This window comes from Vombatus ursinus, unplaced genomic scaffold (assembly GCF_900497805.2).
Source record: "Vombatus ursinus unplaced genomic scaffold, bare-nosed wombat genome assembly UNPS02014791.1, whole genome shotgun sequence".
NCBI lineage: Eukaryota > Metazoa > Chordata > Mammalia > Diprotodontia > Vombatidae > Vombatus > Vombatus ursinus.
Window position 1 is genome coordinate 6,761,320 of NW_020954569.1, and position 11,796 is coordinate 6,773,115.

The window sequence follows — 11,796 nt, forward strand, 5'->3', positions numbered from 1 at the left end:
AAAAATTGTCATCCACCTCCAGAGAAAGTACTGATAAAGTTCGAATGCAAATTGCAGAATAACTTTTTTCATATTCTTGATTTTTCTTTTTTAATAACAACTAATACAGAAATATATTTTGCATGATTTCACATGTATAATTGATATCATAAATAAATATAGCTTACTATGTACAGTTCACTAGTCTTGACCTTGGGAAATACAAAAATGAATAAAACCAAACCCCTATCTTCAAAAAAAAAAAGGAAAACTAAAGAAAAGGAAAAAAAAGAGGGAAAACAGATGTAGAGGGCTGCTTGGGCATTTTATATTCTCTATTTTTCTTTGTTTATTCATGGGTTGTCAAGTCAAATCATTTATTACTTCATTACAAGCCAGGTATTGAATAGCTAGCTTGAAGTAGCTAGACTTGTCCTCAGAAAACAGTATATCACTGAGTCTGTACTTAAAGCCTTTCAAATGTGATAGAACATATTGGAATTGCATCCCATTGGTTTCATCAGCAAGAAGCCAGGATCACTTTCATGTCATGATGTGGCATTGCCACTTTATGTAGACTTTATGGAGGATTTAATTGCATACTAAATAATAAACCAATCATTAAAAACAAATTGCCTAAACTACTATAATGCTTAACTTTGCTTTCATTTTGGAGAAAAGTAAACATAATTTTTTTTCCATTGGATTAATTTTATTTAATTTAAAATTTTATTGACTTCTTTCCCTTTCTTTAATGTGGTTATTCTTATCTTCCCTCCCTCCTGTTCTTTCTTATTTACTTCTTTCCCTCCTTACTTCTAGGTTGTAGCAAAAAATTTTTATGTCTGAACTTAATGTAAAAAAAACAACAACCATATTCTCAGGAAACACAATAATAATGTATGGTTAAGACAAATAAGCAAGAAAATTTGATTATACTTAGAGGTACCAAATATAAAGGAAAAATCAATATTAAATGCATAGTCAAATTAAACAGTATCAAATACTACAACAAAAAATCAAAACATACTATTAAATGCTTACTAAATACCAGGCATTATTCTAAACACTTAGGATTCATAAACAAACCAAAACAAAAGCTCCCATTAGGAGCTCATATCTGAAAGGAGGAAGGAACATATAAAATAACTATATTGTATGGAAAGTGTTCTCAGAGGGGAAAGTATTAATAGCTGGAGTAAGTGGAAACATCTTTCAAAAGACAGGATTTGGATATGCTGTGGGGAGACTTCTGTGAGCCAAGATGGTAGAGTAGTCCCACCTCAACAAACAAGTGGGAGATCCTGAGCCTCAAAAATGCCAAGGAATATTGTAGTCAAATTACAGAATTATCAGGTCAAAGAGAAAATTCTGAAAGCAGCCAGAAAGAAATAATTCAAATATTGTGGAACCACAGTCAGCATTACACAGGACCTTGCAGCTTTTACATTAAAACATCTGAGGGCATGGAATATAATATTCCATAATACAAAGGAACTTGTACTACAACCAAGGATAACTACTCAGTGAAATTAAGCATAATCATTCAGGGGAGGAGATGGACATTCAATGAAATAAGGGACTTCCAAACCTTCCTGATGAAAAGACCAGACTTCAACAGAAAATTTGATCTTCAAATACAGGACTGAAGAAAGGCATAAAAAGGGAAACAGGAAAGAAACAACAACAACAGCATGTTGTTAATAAAGGAAAACTATTGACATCCTTACAAGAAGGAAAGATGACACTTGTACTCTTGAGAACTGTATCTTAATTATGACATTTAAGAGGGGTATACATAGACAGAGGGTGTGGATATAATTTGACTTTGATGTGATGATAAAAATATCTAATTAAGTGGTTAAAAGAGATTGTTCTAGGAGAAGAGAAAAGGAAGAGGCAAACAAGGGTAAATTATATCACATGAAAAGGCACAAAAACCTATTAAAATAGAGGGAAAGACAAGAGGGAGATGACCATTGTTTGAACTTTATTCTCATCAGCTTTGACTCAAAGAGGGAATAACATAATCAGGTATGGAAATCTAATTCACTCTATATAAAGTAAGAAGGGAAAGGGCAAAGAAAAGGGCCAGGGAATGGATAGAAGGGAGGGCAGATACAGGGAGGAGGTGATCAAAAGCAAAACTCTGGGAGAAGAGAAAGTGATAAAGAAGAGAGAAAAGCATAAAAAAGAGGAGGAATAGCATGTAAAGAAAGATGCAGATAGCAATCACATGTGAATGGGATGAACTCTCTCATAAAATGAATGTGGATAGGAGAATGTTTTATAAACCATAATCATACAATATGTTGTTTACAAGAAACACATTTGAAATGGAGAGATACACACAGAGTAAAGATAAAAGGCTGGAGTAGAATATATTATGCTTCAGCTGAAGAAAAAAAAAAAGCAGGGGTAGCAACCTTGATCCCAGACAAAGCAAAAGCAAAAATAGATCTAATTAAAAAAGATAAGAAAGGAAACTACATCCTGCTGAAAGGCACCATAGAAAATGAAGTAATATAATTATTAAACATATATGCACCAAATGGTACAGCATCTACATACTTAGAGAAGAAGTTAAGGGAGGTACAGGAAAAAAAAGTAGACAGCAAAACTATATTAGTGGGGGACCTCAACCTCCCCCTCTCTGAACTAGTTAAATCTAACTGCAAAATAAACAAGAGGGAAGTTAAGGAGGAGAATAGAATTTTAGAAAATTTAGCTATGGTAGACCTCTGGAGAAAATTGAATGGAAATAGAAAGGTATATACTATTTTTCTCAGTGGTACGTGCCACCTACACAAAAATTGACCGTGTATGAGAGCATAAAAACCTCACAATTAAATGCAGAAAAGCAGAAGTATTAAATGCGTCCTTTTCAGATCATCATGCAATAAAAATTACATGTAATAAAATGCAATGGAAAGATAGACTAAACTAAATAATCTAATCCTAAAAAATGAGTGGGTCAAACAACAAATCATAGAAACAATCAATAACTTCATCCAAGAGAATGACAATAATGAGACAACATAACAAAATGTATTGGGATGCAGTGAAGGTGATTCTTAGGGAAAGTTGTATATCTCTCAATGCTTACATGAATAAAATAGAGAAAGAGGAGATCAATGAATTAGGCATGGAACTTAAACATCTAGAAAAGGAACAAATTAAAAATCCCCAATTAAATACCAAATTAGAAATACTGAAAACCAAAGGAGAGATTTAACAAAACGGAAATTAAGAAAACCATTGAACTAATAAATAAAGCTAAGAGAAAATTTTATGAAAAAATAGAGAAACCTTTGGTTAATTTGATTAAAAAAAGAAAAAAAAACAAATTTACAGTATTACAAATGAAAAGGGTGAATCCACCACCAATGAAGAGGAAATTAAAACAATAATTAGGAGCTGTTTTGCCCAACTGCATGCCAATAAATTTGACAATCAGTGAAATCGATGAATATTTATAAAAGTATAAATTGCCCAGATTCACAGAAGAGGAAATAAAAAAAAACCTTAACCCCATTAAAAATAAAGAAATTGACTAAGCCAGAAATGAACTCCCTAGGAGAAAAACAAACAAACAAACAAAAAACAACAACAATAACAACTCCTCCAGGGCCAGATGGATTTACAAGTGAATCTTCTCAAACATTTAAAGAACAATTAATTCCATTACTACATAGACTATTTGGGAAAATAGGTGAAGAAAGAGTCCTACCAAATTCTTTTTATAATACAAATATGATATTGATACCTAAACTGGAAGAGCCAAAAGGAATACATGGAGTCTTCCTTAAAATGATAAGTAACATCTACCTAAAACTATCAGCAAACATTATAGGTGTGTGTCGTGCTAGAAATGTTAGAAGTATTTCCAATAAGATCAGTGGTGAAACAAGGATGTCCGTTATCCCCACTGTTATTCAATATTATACTAGAAACATTAACTTTAGCAATAAGAGAAGAAAAAGTAATTGAAGGAATTAGAATAGGCAAAGAAGAAACAAAACTATCATTCTTTGCAGATGATATGATGATTTACTTAGGGAATCCTAGAGAATCAAGTAAAAAACTACTCATAATAATAAATAACTTTAACCAGGTTGAAGGACATAAAATAAACCCACATAAATCACTGGCATTTCTGTATATTACTAACAAAGCCGAACAGCAAGAGATAGAAAGAGAAATTCCATTTAAAGTTATTGTAGACATTATAAAATATTTAGAAGTCTACATGCAAAGACAAACCCAGGAAGTATATGAACACAATTCCAAATCACTTTTCAAACAGATAAAGTGATATATAAATAATTGGAAAAAATATCATTTGATCATGGGTAAACTGAACTAATATAATAAAAATGACAATTCTACCTAAGCTAGTACACTTATTCAGTGCCATACCAATAATATTACCAAAATTATTTTATAGAGATAGAAAAATAATAACACAATTCATCTGGAAGAATAAAAGGTCTAGAATATCAAGGGAATTAATGAAAAGAATTGCAAACGAAGGTGGCTTAGCCATACTGATCTTAAATTGTACTAAAAAGCAGCAATAATTAAAACAACTTGGTCCTGGCCAAGAAATATAATGGTGGGTCATTGAAATAGGTTAGTTACACAAGACACAGTAGTCAATGACTATAGTAATCTACTGTTTAATAAACCCAAAGACTCCAGTTTTTGGGATAAGAACTCAATATTTGACAAAAACTGCTGGGAAAACTGAAAAAGAGTATGGCAGAATCTAGGCATAGACCAACTGTTTACACTGTATACCAAGACAAAATCAAAATGGATTCACGATATAGATATAAAGGCTGTTAATATAAGCCGACCAGGAAAGGAAGGAATAGTTTACCTGTCAGATTTATGGAGAATGGAAGAATGTATGACAAAATAAGAGAGAGAGAACATTACAAAATTAAAAAATGGATAATTGTGATTGCATTAAATTGAAAAGTTTTTGCACAAAGCCAATGCAACCAAGATTAGAAGGGAATCAAAAAACTGGGAAAGAGTCTTCATAACCAATGTCTTTGATAAAGGCCTCATTTCTAAAATATATAGAGAACTGATTCAAATTTATAAAAATGTGATACATTCTCCAATTGATAAACGGTCAAAGGATATGAAGAGAAAATTTTCAGTAAAGAAATTAAAGCTATCTATAGTCATATGAAAAAATGCTCTAAATCACTATTGATTAGAGAAATGCAAATCAAAACAATTCTGAGGTACCACATCATACCTATCAGATTGGCTAACATCACAAAACAGTAAAATGATAAATGTTGGAAAAGATGTGGGAAAATTGGAACACTAATGCATTGTTGGTGGAGTTGTAAACTGATCCAACCATCTGGAAAGCAATTTAGAACTGTGTACAAAGGGCTATAAAACTATGCATACCCTTTGACCCAACAATAGTACTTCTAGGGCTGTATCCCCAACAGAACATACAAATGGGAACAGGACCCACACGTACAAAAATATTTATAACAGCCCTTCCTGTGGTAGCAAAGAATTGGAAATTAAGGGGGTTCCCCCTCATTTGGGGAATGGCTGAACATTGTCCAATATATGAATGTAATGGGATACTATTGTGCTATAAGAAATGATGAGCAATTAGATTTGAGAAAAATCTGAAAAGGCTTATATGAACTGATGCTGAGTGAAATGAACAGAACCAGCAGAACATTGTACACAGTAACAGCCATGTTGCTTGATGACTAACTTTGATAGACTTTTATCTCTTCTTGGCAATGCAATGGTCTAAGACAACTCCAACAGATTCATGATGGAAAATGCTATCCACATCCAGAAAAAAGTACTTTGGAGTCTGAATGTAGATCGAAGCATATTATATATACCCCACCCTCTCTCTCTTTCTCTCTCTGCCTCTGTCTCTCTGTCTCTGTCTCTGTTTGTCTCTCTCTTCTTTCTTGTGGTTTCTCCCATTGGTTCTATTTCTTCTTTACAACATGACTAATGTGAAAATAGTTTTAATATGAATGTATGTGTAGAGCTTATTTTAAATGGCATGCTGTTTTGGGGCAGCGGAGGGGAGGGATGGGGAAAAAATTGTGAACTCAAAGTCTTATGGAAGTGAATGTTGAAAACTAAAAATAAATTTTAAAAAAAGATAAAAAGAAGTACATTCTTATAAGTCCTTGTTGGAAGACCAAATTTAGTCACCGTAATTGCACACCTTTTGTTTAAGCTCTCTGGTTTTATGCATTTATATCTCTTTCCCTGTGCTTGTTCTCAAGGAGTTTACCTTCTGATGAAAACCTTAGTGATCCAAGCTTTATTACTTAGTTTCAAGTCTTCATTGTTTTATCATAAGATGTATCACAACAACTTAGAAACTCTGATCAGTGCATTGGTCAATTAAATTCCAAAGGAAAAATGATGAAACATGCTTCCCACCTACTGATAGAGAAGGGGAGGGCTCACTGTGCCTTCACTAAATAAGCACTTATTAAGCACCTGCTATGTTCCAGATACTTGGAAGAGTAAGACATTTATATTCTTTGAAGCTGACCAATTGGAAAATTTATTTTGCTTGACTATGCATGATTGAAAATTATATTTTGTTGTAGTTGTTGGTCTAATGGGGTTGTGGGAGAAGGCAGATTTTTGATGATTGAAAAAAAATTATAATTTTAAAACTTATATTACTACTGTTCTCCATAGCTGTCATCAGGTAAAATTTCATCTTCCATTCTTCATCTTTGTAAGTGCTCAAACTCTACCTTGCTGTTGTTGTCACCACTGATGCTTTGAGAAACTGTTTGTTGTTGTTGTTATTGTTGTTGTTGTTTTAATTTTCAGAATTTCAGAATGAGACCACCTGAGTTACAGAGCTAATCATTCTCCACCTGTTCTCAGCCTGATAGCCCCTTAAGGCTCACACTCCAAAAAGGCTGCTATTGAATCTTCAGAATCTCCTTTCTCAAGGAAAAGTTCTCAACCATTACTACTATTTCAGAGTGAGTCAATTCCATGTGCCTGTTCCCCACTTCAGATTTCAAGCTCCATGCTTCTTAGATGCTCAGCAATCAAACATTGAGTCTTGCTGAGGCTCAGACTGAACAAATTCAATTTTTTTTCCATTTTCCTTTCCAACTCCTATCCTCCCTTGACACCATGAAATAAAAAAAAATTAGAAGGGGAAGGGCAAAAGCTGATGCTCTTTTGGCCATATTTCTTTGGTCATATCACAGCTTATGTTCTTGTTATATAATATTTGTTTTGTTTTTTTATGAATCAAATCTGTCATTAGCAACATATGTGAATATAAGGAAAAAGTAAACATAATAATTACATCCAAATGTGAAAAACTCCTTCAAGGTGTAAACGAAATTATACCAGCATAGATATAGAGATATCTAATGGAATATATTTAATATATTGCATAGCTTAGTTCAACAATCTCAGTGTTTAACACAGTACCTTGTAACCAATTTGTATTTAATAAATTCTGAATTAAATGTATATATATATATACATATATACATACACATTCAATTTAGCACATATTTGTTAAGCAACTAATAGTGCTTAAAATTGTATGCATACAAACATTCAAGTCAATAAATATATATATGTATAATATATATTTAATTTAGTCTATCATAATCTACATTATTTTGATAACCTTATCCAAAATATGAATTATTTTGGAATTCAGCTAAACAATAATTGTTTAAATGCCTACTAGGTGTTACATGTTCTGCTAGTTTTAGGGATATATTATATATATAATTGTCTTTAAGAAATTCTGAAAATTCTGCTACTATGATGATAATGGGATAATAGATATGTTAAAAATAACTCATTTGAGTATTGTAAATTAAAGAATATAGATCTGGTTAATCACAATACTTTTTGAAATTGAAGTTATTAGGATACATACAATTTCAAAATTGTTCTTTTAACAAGGTAATGTGTCAATTCTACATGTACTTTAGTAGATAATTCATGCTGAAATTTATGTATCAAAAACAATTTCCTCTCACCACTGAAAAAGTTTCTCGTTTATTATATTCATAGTTTAGAACATTACCACAATTTTTTTGTGCCTGTGAGTGTAATTTTAAATTAACCCAAGTTTAAAAAAATAACCAATAGGAAAGCCAATTGTTCTTAGTTTCACAGTTTTTCCCCTTCCTCTAGCAATGTTCTATTTTTCTGTCTTATCATGACTTAAAGACTATTCTTGATTGTCAAATGGCATGGGAACTTAGGCACTAGGTTGGATAGTTTTAATAAAGGTGGAAGCACTTTGAGAATGGATTCTGTCATCTACAGACCAGTCTTGCTAAGTTTGAAGAAGAACTCATTAGCAGAAAGTTGGAAATAAATCATATTTTTTGGGAAAAGGAGGAGAGCATCATGGCAATAAAATGTGGAAGGGATCCATCAATGAGAGGTGCTCAAAAAATGGAATATTTATCTTTCAACTCCTGAAACAACCTTGTCCTATTAAGTAAAAACCTCTAGACAATGTTTAATTTAGGAAAGGTATAAGTAATGTCTATTTTAAAGTATAAAAATATTTTAATTGAAATTTCGGTTCTATACTGCAGGAATAACAAGTTTTTCAGGAGCAAATGTACATTTCTATGGATGTATAGATGGGTACTTGATTCAGTGGCAAGCTTTCCAGGATTCTGAGCAATTTATATTACTTGGTGTTATTAAGCTGGAATGCCAGTTGCTCAAGAATAAACCCTTAGTATCAAGTAAAGTATGGAATTATGTAAGCATCTACTTTCTCCTCAACCATCTGCCCACTGAAATGTGTAGAATGGTCATATATACATTGCCAAAATTTTCCATCAGTTACAATACTTTGCTTAGAAAGTCAGGGATGAGCCTTGGTAGTGACTTCTCAGAAAAAAAAAAGTATACAAGTAGGCTTATCTGTCTTACGGTTCAAAATTATTAAGAGGAATATTATTGCTTGAGGCTGCCACTAAATTATTTTGACCATTGTATCTGTTTCCAAATAGAAATTTTCACCATTTTTTTTCAAATCTTAGGGGTTATTTTAACACAAGTTAAACTTAGCTGTCAAGAGCAACTTCATAGAAAGTCATCAACCTTGTCAGTGTTCATCTTGCATATTGAAGTAAAATTCTTTAGCACAGGCTCAAGATTGGAATAATGTACTTTTATATCTTCTCTGTGGAAGATGTTATTTTATTCATATATATTATCAGTGATTCTCCTTATTCCATAGAATTCCTTTTCAATGTGGGCACTTCATCAATTGCTCATCCCTAATTATTTATTTCCTGGATCTAAATTCCTGATGAAGCACTTAGAAGTGATATTGTAAGTAACTTTGTTAATTTCTAGGTCAACTTTCTGAGACATAATGTCATGTATAGACCGAATTCCCAAGAACAAGATCTCGGGGTCAAGTGTTAAGCAAAAAATTAGATGTCCAGAAATGCTTAGCTATGTCTTTTAAAAGTTATAACAATGACAGGGAATATAGTGCCTTCTCTGCAATAATGAGCAATAAGAAGAATTCCTCTAAAACACATGAATAATATCTGGATGGAAAGGCAGTTGTTTTATTTTTTTTTTTCCCTGATGGAAATTTAATTAGATATAGACCATATATGCGCAGCAGGCCAGCAGGGCCAGTCCTAACAATTACAATAACTGAAATGTAAATACTGCTTTAATGTTTTCTAACATCTTTGTGATATAAGTACTACAAGTATTGCTGTCCTCAATTTATAGGGAAGGAAACTGAGGCTGAGAGCAGTTGAAGTATCATATCCTGGAATACATAACATATGAGGCAGGATACAAAACCAATTCCTTCCTGTTACTAAGATTGATGCTCAATCTATTATGCTATTATTAATCAATTTTAAGAAAGAGCAATGTATTAGGAATTGGAGGACTTGTGTTCATATCCCATTCTTCTATTTACTACCTATCTGACATTGATCAAGTCATAAAACTTCTCCAGGCCTCAAATGAGAGAGTTGGTCTATACAGTCTCTGGCATTCTTTCTTGACCTATGATAGTATCTATTATCCTATGTTTTAGGCACAATTCAACCTCATTTTGAGAATAGGCCTTTTGCTTATTGTGTGCCATAAAATACAATCAAAAATAAACATGGAAACATTCTAGATTCCACGTACATTACTGGGAAAAAAATGGATAGAGGATCTTAATGAAGGACTATGAACAACCTATGTGAAGGGAATGAAAGGAGTACCTGCTACAGATGGTGAGGTGGTCTTCAGCTATATTTTTCTTTAAGAATTTCCTTGTAGCAACCTCTTTTGCATTTTTTCTATTATTGCTTTTTGGTGCATTATTGGGTGACTTTCTTGTTGATTTCAGGTAGCTGCATGTGTTTCTATGATTCCAGTTACATTTTTAAATTGTTTGTAACAGGCACAGTTGGACCTGTAGGACATGCCTGATACTCCATAGTATTATTTCCTGATAAAACTTAAATATATGAAAATCTTTGTTAGGTAAAAAATTATGAAGAATTCAGAAACTCTTGGTAAATTTTCCTTAAATTTATCAAAATGAAATAAGAACTGGAAAAATTATGCTTAATTACTGTAACTATTACCATAACTAAGTCAAACTGTTAATAACTGAAAAATTCCAACATAACAGGGATTGGGTTTAATAGCAATCTAAATACTTTGGGCCCTGAGAAAGCATTAAACAGGTAGTAAAACCAGAGGTCAAAAACAGCAGGAGGAAAATAAAGGAAGCGTGTAATGCATATGATTAATTTGGCATATTTTAATAATAGAATTACTCACATATAGATAGGTTAGGAGAGTGGGTAAATTATGTGTATCCAAATTTGCTTAGAGAAAGGAATCAAAATCAAATGAGTTTGTATTTTTTCCAAAGTAGTCAGTGAGGGCAGCATGTTGAAGGGTCTGGTTGTTATTAATCTCCATAGTCAGTAATGTGTTAATGTCTGAAAAGGAAATTAAGACATTACTCAGTAGTTTTCTCAAAGCTCTGTTTATTATGTTAACTGTACTTTGGCTAGTCATAAGTCTTTCACTCAGAATCAAGTTTATGGACTAAAATTGTTCTGAAAAATTTGAATTAAGCAAGCATAACTGCTTCAGCCAGCAACTAAGTAATTAATTTGTCTTCTCACATCCAGTATTTGTACTATTTCTTTATATCAGCAAAGTTAGTTGAACAGTGTGAGAAGTGTTTTATAGTTATTAAAATATGTTTATATCATCCTTTGAAATTTACAGAGTGATTTCCTGAAAATAAGTTTTTGAGGAAGATAGTGAAGGTAATGTTCTCCCAATCTTAGAGACAACAAAACTGAGTCTCAGAAAAGTGAAGTGATTTATTGATGGATCTGTAGCTAATAAGAAACAAAGGTAGGATTAGCGATACAGAAGATCTATAAAGAAAAGCAGCTAGGTGGCACAGTGAATAGACTGCTAGATCTGGAGTAGGAAGACTGATCTTTCTGCATTGAATTCTGACCTCAGGTACTTAATAGCTGTATGACCCTGAGCTAGTCACTTAAACCTGTTTGCCTCAGTTTCCTCATCTATGAAATCAGCTGGAGAAGGAAATGGCAAAATACTCTAGTATCTTTGCCAAGAAAACCCCAAATAAGATCAGGGAGAGTTGGACACAACTAAAAAACAACAAATGATCTTTTTACTGTAGTACCCTTCACCTTAAGATTCCTGCTGCTTCCTGTGTTGCATTTGAAGAGAAAGAAATGAAGTAGTTTTAGTCAAGTTGCAAGTTTG